Source organism: Triticum urartu, chromosome 7A (assembly GCF_056163025.1).
Source record: "Triticum urartu cultivar PI428250 chromosome 7A, HENAU_Tu73, whole genome shotgun sequence".
NCBI classification, from domain to species: domain Eukaryota; kingdom Viridiplantae; phylum Streptophyta; class Magnoliopsida; order Poales; family Poaceae; genus Triticum; species Triticum urartu.
In genome coordinates, this window is record NC_141879.1 from 732172519 (window position 1) to 732185867 (window position 13349).

The 13349-nt window shown below is 41.5% G+C and overlaps 2 pseudogenes; one reads left to right on the forward strand and one right to left on the reverse strand.

Moving 5' to 3' along the window:
- Positions 1–10841: 10841 nt before the first annotated feature.
- LOC125519508 (DNA (cytosine-5)-methyltransferase DRM2 pseudogene) lies at positions 10842–11444 on the reverse strand (annotated as a pseudogene).
- A 53-nt stretch (positions 11445–11497) lies between these two features.
- On the forward strand, positions 11498–12350 carry LOC125519509 (DNA (cytosine-5)-methyltransferase DRM2 pseudogene; annotated as a pseudogene).
- Positions 12351–13349: the final 999 nt, after the last annotated feature.

A 13349-nucleotide genomic window follows, 5' to 3' on the forward strand; every position in this document is an offset into this window, starting at 1 on the left:
TATGACTCTATATAAATGCCTAAGGAAGTGTACTAGGATGTGTAATGATCAAGCGTAACATGCATAAAAAATGATGAACGGTGGCTGAGCCACAAATACTATGTCAGCTATGTGATCATACAAAGGAATATGACAATGACAATGTGTATCATAATTGTTAGAAATATGCCCTAGAGGCAATAATAAATTGGTTATTATCATATTTCCCTGTTCATGGTAAACGTCTATTATCCATGCTAGATTTGTATTGATCGGAAACTCAGATACATGTGTGGATACATAGACAACACCGTGTCCCTAGAAAGCCTCTACTAGACTAGCTCGTTGATCAAAAGATAGTTAAGGTTTCCTAGCCATAGACAAGAGCTGTCATTTGGTAACGGGATCTCATCATTAGGAGAATGATGTGATGGACAAGACCCATCCGTTAGCTTAGCATATGATCATTCAGTTTATTGCTACTGCTTTCTTAATGTCAAATACATATTCCTTCGACCATGAGATCATGCAACTCCCGGACACCAGAGGAATACCTTGTGTGCTATCAAATGTCACAACATAACTGGGTGATCATAAAGATGCTCTACAGGTATCTCCGAAGATGTCTGTTGAGTTGGCGTGAACCGAGATTGGGATTTGTCACTCCGTATGACAGAGAGGTATCTCTAGGCCCTCTCGGTAATACACACCACAAGAAGCTTGAAAGCAAAGTGACTAAGGAGTTAGTTATAGGATGATGTATTATGGAACGAGTAAAGAGACTTGCCGGTAATGAGATTGAACTAGGCATAGAGATACCGACGATCGAATCTTGGGCAACTAACATACCAACAGACAAAGGGAATTATGTATGTTGTCATAAAGGTTCGACCGATAAAGATCTTCGTGGAATATGTAGGAACCAATATGGGCATCCAGGTCTCGCTATTGTTTATTGACCGGAGAGGTGTCTCGGTCTCGACTACATAATTTCCGAACCCGCAGGGTCGCACGCATAACGTTCGTTGATGCTAGAGTAGTATTGGGATATTTGATGAGTGGTAACCAAATGTTGTTCGGAGTCCTGGATGAGATCCCAAACGTCACCAGGAGTCTTGGAATGGTCGAGAGGGAAAGATGTATATATGGGAAGTCATATTTTGGGTTCCGTAAAAAGGTGCAGTTTTTCGGTATTGTACCGGGAGGCTTCCAGAAGGTTCCGGATTATTCCGAAGGGGTCCAGATGTCCAAAAGTGGGTCCACCATGACCCAAGGGCTAGCATGGGCTGCGGGGAGGTGCCCTGGACTTATTGGGCTAGGCGCACCAAGTCTTCAAAAGCCCATGTGGCTAGGGAAGGCAAAAAAGGAAGGAGTCCTAGTAGGAATAGGATTGGAGTTGGAGTCTAGGTCCTCTCCCCCTTAGCAGCACCCTAGGTCTATGAGCCAGGCCAATGTCACCACCGAATCAAAGTTCTTCCCAACAGTGGAGGAGTTCTGGGCAGTGATGATATGCACAACCAAAGTCTTATTTTGATTCCGCGGCATTGTGGGACGCACATGAGACCGGTTCCACCGACTGACACGCAACTTGTTTTGCATAAAGGTGGTTGGCGGGTGTCTGTTTCTCTATTACTTTAGTTGAATCGAATTTGACTATGGTCGGTCCTTGAAGAAGGTTAAAACAGCAAACTTGATAAAACACTGTTGTGGTTTTTGCGTAGGTAAGAATGGTTCTTTGCCTGTAGCAGCCACGTAAAACTTTCAACAACAAAGTAGAGGACGTCTAACTTGTTTTTGCAGGGTATGTTGTGATGTGATATGGTCAAGACATGATGTGATATACGTTATTGTATGAGATGATCATGTTTTGTAATATCAACAACCGGCAGGAGCCTTAGGGTTGTCTTTTAATTATTGTATGAAATGCCAGCGCTATGTAATTGCTTTACTTTATCGCTATGCATTAGCAATAGTTGTAAAAGCAATAGTTGGCCAGACGACCCCGATGCAGCGATGAAGATCAAGGTGTCGAGCCGGCGACTATGGAGATCATGCCGATGCTTTGGAGATGAAGATCAAAAGCACAAGATGATGATGGCCATATCATGTCACATATTTTCATTGCATGTGATGTTTATCCTTTATGTATCTTATTTTTCTTAGAACGGCGGTATCATTATAAGATGATCCCTTCACTTAATTTCAAGATAAAAGTGTTCTCCCTGAGTATGCACCGTTGCCAAAGTTCGTTGTTTTGAAGCACCACGTGACGATCAGGTGTGATAGACTCTATGTTCACATACAATGGGTGTAAGTCAGTTTTGCACACGAAGAATACTTGGGTTAAACTTGACGAGGCTAGCATGTACAGACATGGTCTCGGAACACTAGAGACCAAAAGGTCGAACATGAGTCATATAATAGATATGATCAACATGGAGATGTTCACCATTGATGACTACCTCATCTCACGTGATGATCGGACATGGGTTAGTTGATTTGGATCATGTATCACTTAGAAAACTTGAGGTATGTTGATTTAAGTGGGAGTTCATTAGTAATTTGATTAACTGAACTAAGATTTATCATGAACATAGTCAAAATATCTTTGCAAATTATGTTGTAGTTCAATATCTCATGATGTAGCTCCCCTATTTTTTTGATACGTTCCTAGAAAACTAAGTTGAAAGATGATGGTAGCAATAATGCAGACTGGGTCCGCGATCTGAGGATTATCCTCGTTGCTACACAGAAGAATTATGTCATTGATACACTGCTAGGTGACATTCCTGCTGCAGGAGCTGATGCAGACGTTATGAACGTTTGGCAAGCTTGGTTTGATGACTACTTGATAGTTTAGTGCGCCATGCTTTACGACTTAGAATCGTGGCTCCAAAGACATTTTGAACGCCTTGGAACATATGAGATGTTCCAAGAGCTGAAATTGGTATTTTAGGCTCATGCCCGTGTTGAGAGGTATGAGACCTCTAACAAGTACTTTGCCTACAACATGGAGGAGAATAGCTCAGCTAGTGAGCATGTGCTCAGAATGTCTGGGTACTACAATCACTTAAATCAAGTGGGAGTTAATCTTCCAGATAAGATAGTGATTGGCAGAGTTCTCCAGTCACTATCACCAAGCTACTAGAGCTTCGTGATGAACTAAAATATGCAAGGGGTGACAAAAATGACCCCCAAGCTCTCCACGATGCTGAAATCAGCGGAGGTAGAAATCAAGAAAGAGCATCAAGTGTTGGTGGTTAACAAGACCACCTGTTTTAAGAAAGGGCAAGGGAAAGAAAGGGAACGTCAAGAAGAATGGCAAACAAGTTGCCACTCCCGTGAAGAAGCCCAAAGCTGGACCCAAGCCTGAGACTGAGTGCTTCTACTGCAAGGGTAATGGTCACTAGAAGCGAAACTACCTAAATATTTGGTAGATAAGAAGGATGGCAAAGTGAGCAAAGGTATATTTGATATACATGTTATTTATGTGCACCTTACTAGTTCTCGTAGTAGCCCCTGGGTATTGATACGGTTCAGTTGCTGAGATTAGTAACTTGAAACAGGAGTTGCAGAATAATCGGAGACTAGTTAAGTGCGAGGTAACGATGTGTGTTGGAAGTGTTTCCAAGATTGATATGATCACCATCGCACACTCCCTCTACCTTCGAGATTAGTGTTGAGCCTAAATAAATCTTATTTGGTGTTTGCATTGAGCATGAACATTATTAGATAATGTTTATTGCAATACGGTTATTCATTTAAGTCAGAGAATAATTCTTGTTCTGTTTACATGAATAAAACCTTCTATGGTCATACACCCAATGTAAATGGTTTATTGAATCACGATTGTAGTGATATACATATTCATAATATTGATGCCAAAAGATGAAAAGTTGATAATGATAGTGAAACATACTTGTGGCACTGCCGTTTAGGTCATATTGGTGTAAAGCACATGAAGAAACTCCATGCGGATGGACTTTTGGAATCACTTGATTATGAATCATTTGATACTTGCAAACCCTGTCTCATGAGTAAGATGACTAAAACTCCGTTCTTCGGAACAATGGAGCGAGCAAATGACTTATTGGAAATAATACATACCGATGTATGTGGTCCGATGAGTGTTGAAGCACGCGGCGGGTATCATTATTTTCTCACCTTCACAGATGATTTGAGTAGATATGGGTATATCTACTTGATGAAACACAAGTCTGAAATGTTTGAAAAGTTCAAAGAATTTCAGAGTGAAGTGGAGAATCATCGTAATAAGAAAATAAAGTTTCTACAATCTGATCGCGGAGGCGAATATTTGAGTTACGAGTTTAGCCTTCATTTAAAACAATGTGGAATTGTTTCACAACTCACGCCACCTGGAACACCATAGTGTAATGGCATGTCCGAACATCGTAACCATACTTTATTAGATATGGTGCGTTCTATGATGTCTCTTACTGATTTGCCACTATCGTTTTGGGGTTATGCATTAGAGACAGTCACATTCACGTTAAATAGGGCGACGTCTAAATCCATTGAGATGACACCGTATGAACTGTGGTTTGGCAAGAAACCTAAGTTGTCATTTCTTAAAAGGTTGGGGATGTGACGCTTATGTCAGAAGGCTTCATCCTAATAAGCTCAAACCCAAAGCGGAGAAGTGCGTCTTCATAGGATACCCGAAAGAAACTATTGGGTATACCTTCTACCACAGATCCGAAGGCAAAATCTTTGTTGCTAAGAATGGGTCCTTTCTAGAGAAAGAGTTTCTCTCGAAAGAAATGAGTGGGAGGAAAGTAGAACTTGATGAGGTAGTTGTACCTTCTCTCGAATTGGAAAGTAGCACATCAGAAGAAAAAACCATTCCCGTGATGCCTACACCAACTAGAGAGGAAGCTAATGATGATGATCAAGAAACTTCAGATCAAGTTACTACTGAACTTCGTAGGTCGACCAGAAGACGTACCGCACCAGAGTGGTATGGTAATCATGTACTGGAAGTCATATTTTTGGACAACGACGAACCTACGAACTATTAAGAAGCTATGATGAGCCCAGATTCCGACAGATGGCTTGAGGCATCTGAGATGGGATCCATGTATAAGAACAAAGTGTGGGCTTTGGTGGATTTGCCCGATGGTCGGCAAGCCATTGAAAATAAATGGATCTTCAAGAGGAAGACAGACGCTGATGGTAATATCACTGTCTACAAAGCACGACTTGTTGCAAAAGATTTTCGACAAGTTCAAGGGGTTGAATACAATGAGACTTTCTCACCCGTAGCGATGCTTAAGTCTGTTCGAAACATGTTAGCAATTGCCGCATTTTATGATTATGAAATCTGGCATATGGACGTCAAAACTGCATTCCTTAACAGATTTCTTAAGGAAGAGATGTATATGATGAAACCGAAAGTTTTTTGTCAATCCTAAAGGTGCTAACAAAGTGTGCAAGCTCCAGCGATCCATCTATGGACTGGTTCAAGCATCTCGGATTTGGAATAAACGCTTTTACGAGGTGATCAAAGCATTTTGTTTTATACGGACTTACAGTGAAGCCTGTATTTACAAGAAAGTGAGTGGGAGCTGTGTAGAATTTATGATATTATATGTCGATGACATATTGCTGATTGGAAATGATATAGAATTTCTGGATAGCATAAAAGGATATTTGAATAAGAATTTTTCAAAGAAAGACCTCGGTGAAGCTGCTTACATATTGGGCATCAAGATCTATAGAGATAGATCAAGACGCTTGATAAGACTTTCAATGAGTACATACATTGACAATATTTCGAAGGAGTTCAAAATGGATCAGTCAAAGAAGGAGTTATTGTCTGTATTGTAAGGTGTGAAGTTGAGTAAGACTCAAAGCTCGACCATGACAGAGATAGAGAGAGAATGAAAGTCATTCCCTATGCCTCAGCCATAGGTTCTATAATGTATGCCATGTTGTGTACCGGACCTGATGTGTGCATTGCCATAAGTTGGGCAGGGAGGTACAATAGTGATCCAGGAGTGGACCACTAGACAGCGGTCAAAATTATCCTTAGTGACTAAAGGACAAAGGAAATGTTTCTCGATTATGGAGGTGAGTTCGTCGTAAAGGGTTACGTTGATGCAAGCTTTCACACCGACCCAGATAACTCTGAGCACCAAACCGGATACGTATAATGGAGCAGTCATTTGGAATAGCTCCAAGTGAAGCGTAATAGCAGCATCTATAGTATGACATAAGGATTTGCAAAGTACACATGGATCTGAATTTTGCAGACCCATTGACTAAAAACCTCTCTCACAAATAAAACATGATCACACCTTAGAACTCTTTGGGTGTTAATCACATGGCAATGTGAACTAGATTATTGACTCTAGCTAACTCTTTGGGTGTTAATCACATGGCGATGTGAACTAGATTATTGACTCTAGTGCAAGTGGGAGACTGTTGGAAATATGCCCTAGAGGCAATAATAAATTGGTTATTATCATATTTCCCTTTTCATGATAAATGTCTATTATCCATGCTAGATTTATATTGATCGGAAACTCAGATACATGTGTGGATACATAGACAACACCGTCTTCCTAGTAAGCCTCTACTAGACTAGCTCGTTGATCAAAAGATGGTTAAGGTTTCCTAGCCATATACATGAGTTTTCATTTGATAACGGGATCACGTCATTAGGAGAATGATGTGATGGACAAGACCCATCCGTTAGCTTAGCATATGATCGTCTTAATGCCAAATACATATTCCTTCGACCATGAGATCATGCAACTCTCGAACTCCATAGGAATACCTTGTGTGCTATCAAACGTCACAACGTAACTGGGTGATCATAAAGATGCTCTACAGGTATCTCTGAAGGTGTCTGTTGAGTTGGCATGAATCGAGATTGGGATTTGTCACTCTGTATGACAAAGAGGTATCTCTGGGCCCTCTCGGTAATACACATCACAAGAAGCTTGCAAACAAAGTGACTAAGGAGTTAGTTACAGGATGATGTGATTATGGAACGAGTAAAGAGACTTGCTGGTAATGAGATTGAAGTAGGTATAGAGATACCGACGATCGAATCTTGCACAAGTAACATACCGTGACAAAGAGAATTATGTATGTTGTCATAATGGTTTGACCGATAAAGATCTTCGTGGAATATGTAGGAACCAATATGGGCATCCAGGTTCCACTATTGGTTATTGACCGGAGAGGTGTCTCGGTCATGACTACATAATTCCCGAATCCGCAGGGTCGCACGCATAACGTTCGTTGACGCTAGAATAGTATTGGGATATTTGATGAGTGGTAACCAAATGTTGTTCCAAGTCCTGGATGAGATCCCGGACATCACAAGGAGTCTCGGAATGGTCGAGAGGTAAATATTTATATGTGGGAAGTCATATTTTGGGTTCCGGAAAAAGGTTCAGTTTTTCGGTATTGTACCGGGAACCTTCCAGAAGGTTCTGGAGTATTCCGTAGGGGTCCGAAAGTCCACAAGTGGGTCCACCACGACACATGGGCAAGCATGGGCTGGGGGAGGTGCCCTGGCCTTATTGGGCTAGGGGCACCAAGTCCTCAAAAGCCCATGTGGTTAGGAAAGGCAAAACAGGAAGGAGTCCTAGTAGGAATAGGATTGGACTTGGAGTCCAAGTCCTCTCCCCCTTAGCTGCACCCTAGGGCTTGGAGGGACTGTTTCCCACGCCCCTCCACCTATATATAGAGGGGTGGGGGCGTCCCAGGAAAACACACCAAGCCCTTGGCGCCCTCTCTCTCATGTTACTCCGTAGTTCCACTACCTCGCCCCGGCGATGCTTGGCGAAGCGCTGTTAGTGCTCCAGCACCACCATCACCACCACACCGCCGTGTTGGTTGTGATCACATCTACTTCTCCTCTCCCACTTGCTGGATCAAGAAGGAGGAGGCGTCATCGAGCCGCACGTGTGCTAAACTCGGAGGTGTCGTCCGTTCGGCACTAGATCCGTTGGACCGTGATCGGATCGCGAAGAGTACGACTACATCAACTGCGTGATAAACGCTTCCGCTTAGCAATCTACAAGGGTATGTAGATGCTCTTGCCCTCTCGTAGCTATGCATTTCCATGGATAGATCTTGCGTGTGCGTAGATTTTTTTGTCTTCCATGCAACGTTCCCAACAAAAATAACGGAACGGTGGAAGTTGCATGGCAATATATCATCGGAATGGTTATGGAAATGCCATAGTAAGTAGGTATGGTGACTGTTTTCAAGAACATATAAAGAGGCTTATGTGTGATAGAGCATATCATATCACGAGGTTTGGATGCACTGGCAAAGTTTGCACGGTACCGGAGAGGCTAGCAATTTGCGGAAAGGTGAGATTGTGTATGACCCATGGACTCACATTAGTCATAAATAACTCATATAATTATTGCAGAAGCTTATTAGCCCTCGAAGCGAAGTACTACTACGCATGCTCCTAGGGGGGAGGTTGGTAGGAGTTAACCATCGCGCGCCCCGACCTTCATGAAAAGGAAGACACTCGATAATAAATCGTGCTCCAACTTCTTAGCATAACGGGAGACTATAGATGCATGCTTGGGAATCACAAACCTTAACACAAATATTCTTACTAATCCACAATCTCAGTACAACCCAAATATTACCATCTCTATATCTCAAAACTATTGCAAGGAATCAAACTTATTATATTCAGTGATCTACATTGAAAGTTTTTATTATATCCCTCTTGAATACCTATCATATTAGGACCAATTTCATAACTTGTGTATATTGCCATTACTATTATCAAACTCTCAAAATGATATAAGTGAAGCATGAGAGTGCAACTATTTCTTTAAAATATAATCATCGTCGTGCTCTAAAAGATATAAGTGAAGCACAACTATCTAGCTCAAAAGATAAAAGTGAAGCATAAAGAGTATTCTAACAAAACACGAATAATGTGTGTCCCTCTCAAAAATCACCATTTATGAGAGAATACTAGTACATGGCCATGTGAGCACCATATATACCCATAGTTGTATTTATGACCATATGTCCTACATATTTTCATGTATATAAGGATCATACTAGAGCCCTTTATAAGTTTGAGGATGTTTTTATCACGCGCCAACAATTACAAGTACCATAAATGTAATTTACCCGAGAAAAATGTGGCAGGTAGTTAACGTCGATGATTTAGGGAGATATTCTAAAGCCTACTAGTATTTGGAAAGATAATATACAATTTGGATGATTTGGAAAGATACAAGAAGAAAATCTTCCCTGATTGCGATCTTTATGCCATAATAAGTGAATTATTCTCTCGTGGATATCTTTCCAATTCATGGGCTTTAATTACCTACCATAATACGCTCCTAGGTCTAAAGCATATAGGGGCAGCAAAGAGCAATCATGCTGTCCTCCTCCGCCTCCACTCTTTCCAGTGCTCGCCTCCTCCTCTTTCATCGCCTCAGAAGTGTGACTTTCACTCTGTCATCACACTTTATTTCGCAGACCCGCCTCAGCCCTTCCTTGTGATCATGTCATCCTCTACCTATTCCTCTTCACTAGGGAGTGAGATATTCGAAGGGTCACAGGGGTGTGCGCATCTTGATAGATCAAAGGTGGTAGGTTTTCTCTCCTTTTTCTGTTTGGGAAAGCCTTGGGGCGCTTGATTCGAAAGAATTTAGATGGAGAACTGGAGTTATTGATGATTTTTATGCCAGGGATGCCTTTCATTGAAATTTTTCCTCGGAATTCTTTGTAACATGTAAAATTTCCATTAACTCAAAACGCTCAGAAATACCTTTTTTGTTTTCTACAACAGAATCAAATCAAACAAAATCACCATTTCGATATTGGGACCGTCTCACGTTTTTACTGTTGATGTATCTCTCTATCGATGGTTTGCCTTCCATAAGAGGTTAATTTTGGTGGTTTGTTCGATCAAAAAAAAGTATGTTTCCCCTTTCCACAATGTGCCCCAAACTGTAGAATTGGATATGGCCTTAGCATGTGCTAATTTGACCATGTAGCAATCACCGGATTTCATGTGGCATTGGTTGGTTTGCTCTTGGTCCGTTTCTTATACTATGAAGTCAATTTACTAGTTCGTGTCTGCAATTTTGTTCAGTGAAAAAAGAGGGCATTGTCTTCTTCCTTTTTATGTGTTATAGACTCTAGAATTGATTCTGATTGTGCGGATTTGTATAGATATTACAATTATGATAACTTGTGGTCATTCGGGGCTTGTGGCACAACAAAAATTCTTCCATTGTGTTATATTCCTCTCTATATTTTCTTTGCTAGCAGTTTGGTTTTTTTATTTACCTTCTTCCGTGCTTAACTCATATCACATGACTGGATTAACGACAGCGATGACATTGATAGGCTTCATTGGGAAAGTCATGTTGCGAAGGAACCCTCGTTGGCTCTGGCCATAAGGAACTTGGATTATGATGGCTCATCCAAGATGGTACAACTTGTAGTAATTGATAGAAAAATTATTCTTTAGGCATAGAAACTAGCCATGGTTTGTTATTAACTTTTTATTATTATGATCATTATGTGATATTTGTCCATGTGATTGTTAGAAGGATTCTGATGAGTGGGTCGTTGGAGAAGCAACATCCACTTCATTGGTTCAAGGATATGTATTAATGGGTTTCCCAAAAGAGATTGTCATGAAGGCATTAAGGAGAATGGTAATGCTAGAACCAGATAATTTCATTTCATTTATTATATGTTTGTTTGCACATGCTATTTCAACCAAAGCATTTTTATTTTAGGCCATAATGAGCAAATGCATTATTCGAGCTACTTCTCATGTATGAGGTAGTTTTCCATGTGATTCTGCAACTTGGCTTACCCTATGGTGCTAATCATAGCACAATAACACAACTGGGAAGCATATCCTTCAACACCGAGAAGTGATAAGCAACTGTGTCAACTTGGAATGCATTGCCAAGAGATTTGTTCATGGATGCCATGCTGAGTCCCCTTGTGTGGTACCATGGGAAACCGAGTAGGTGTTCCACCTCATCTGGCTCCAAAGGGGTAACCTTGTTCTTTCCAACCCATACAAGGTTCCATTTTATGCACTGATCCATGACATATTTTGAACACTTTGAGATGGTAGATTTCTTAAGCTTACAAAAAGTACAATAAGTTCTTTCTATTTATTTCGCACTTTGCATACATGTTTGTAAGGAATTGAGTTAAGTTCTCGAGTCCCAAGAAGGCCACCACTTCATATAATGAGTAAATGCCTCAAATATGGTATTTCCAAGGAGAGGCAAGACAAGAAATCTATTCTCAACTAGGAAATTATGGATATATCCTCCTTTTCTAGCAGCTGCCCACAAGTTCTTTGAGTCCACAAACTCAGGTTCAATGTCATACAAGAATCTTGAAATTGTTTCCCATACATCTTCTGGATATAGTGCCACATTTTCATTATGGAAGAACGGTAGCCAAATAGCTTGGTGAGCAAGCCCTCTTTCTCAACAAGCTATTGGGCTACCTTTCTTATGTGGCACTAGCTCGAAAAGGTGTATGGGATTCTTTTCTCTAGATTCTTGTGTGGAATTGATCCAGAGTTTGTGGATTCTAAGCACTTGTGCGCAACTGCTTTAAAAAGAGGATATATCGATAATATTTCAATTGAGAATAGATTTCCTCTCTTGCATGTCCGTCCAAAGTCCAAATTTGAGATCTTTCCTCATTATATGAAGTTGTGGTCTTCTAGGGACCTGAGAAGTTAACTCGATTCCTTGTGGACATGTGTGGCAAGTGCGAAATAAATAGAAAGAGTCCAGGGCAGAAAATCCACCATGTCAAAGTGTTCAAAAATATGTCGTGGATGAGTGCAGAAAATGAAACCTTGTATGGGTTGCGAAGAACAAGGTTGCCCATTTGGAGCCAGATGAGGTTGAATACCTACTCAGTTTTCTAAGGGACCACACAAGGGGAGTCATCACAACATCCAAGAACAATTCTCTTGGCAATTCATTCCATGTTGATACAGTTGCTTACCACTTGTCGGTGTTGAAGGGTATGTTTCTCAATTAAAGGAGGAGAGGTAGCTCTGCATGGGCTTAGAATCCACATGAGGATTGTAGTTTATACAAAGTTAGGCAAAGCTAGTACGAGGGATTTTGAAGGATTGATGAGATCTGACTCAGACTAGCACATTAATTGAGATTTTGACGTGAAATCTCTCAGTGATGATAGAATTGCGGCATTCGTTAGTAATTTTGGCGTCTGTGACTTGGCGATTGGGGGCAAACCATGTAGCAACCTTACCGGAATAACTGGCACACCACCGTGATGGTTTGGAGGGTGAGCAATCTTCTTTGTTTTACCATTGCTTCAGAATCATGGTGCCATAAAGCTGGCTATGCGAGGATGTAGCGTAAAAATTTAGTGTGTGTTCTATCGTTTAATTTTTACCTGCAGGAACCACAACTTCATCTATGTTAAACAGTTTGTTTTGCGAATGACCTGTGTTAAACATTAAGTTTCCATGAAAGATGTTTATTTGTGAGAACCATGCTCATTTTTATTTTATAAAAGTATATTTATGGTGCGTTCAACTCTTTTCAGAGTCTAATTTTGTACATATAGAAAGTTTAGCTTTCCTCGATTCCTCCTTTATACTACTTCCTAGAGACATTCCTAGTAAAAATTATTCCTCCTTTATTCTTGTATGACATTCTTGTATGACATTCCTTTGCACTAAGTATCATGCCAACCTCCTCGACTGCCGGGAGCGCCAGTCCCTCCTCAGCACAGGTACCTCCCCATCCCCCCCCCCTCCCCCCCCCCCCCCCCCCCCCCCCGCTGCCGCAATGCCCGACGATGCCCTCCCGCCCTCCCCTCCCCGCTGCGTAGACCTAGCCACCGAGACGCCAGTATGGCCTGGCTCGAGTCAGCGACCGGAGCGACCAATCTGTGCCCCGCCTTCGCCTCCGCTGCGGGCTCGCTTCTGCCCGCCGCGATGGCGCGTTGCTTTCGGGGTTTTACACCGCTAAAGCCTCGCCTCCTTGGCGCTGATCGCGTGGTCACCTACTCAGTTTCCTAAGGGACCACACAAGGGGAGTCATCACAACATTCAGGAACAAATCTCTTGGCAATTCATTCCAAGTTAACACAGTCGCTTACCACTTGTCGGTGTTGAAGGATATGTTTCGCAGTTAAAGGAGGAGCAGTAGCTCTGCACGGGCTCAGCATCCACATGAGGATTGTAGTTTCTACCAAGTTAGGCAAAGCTAGTAGTGGGGTTTTATGCTAAAAAAAAAAGACAAAATGCTCAAAAAGTAGTGGGGTTTTGAAGGATTGGTTTTCTTTTCTTTCGAGAATCTTTTCAAGGATTGATGGGAGGCCACCAG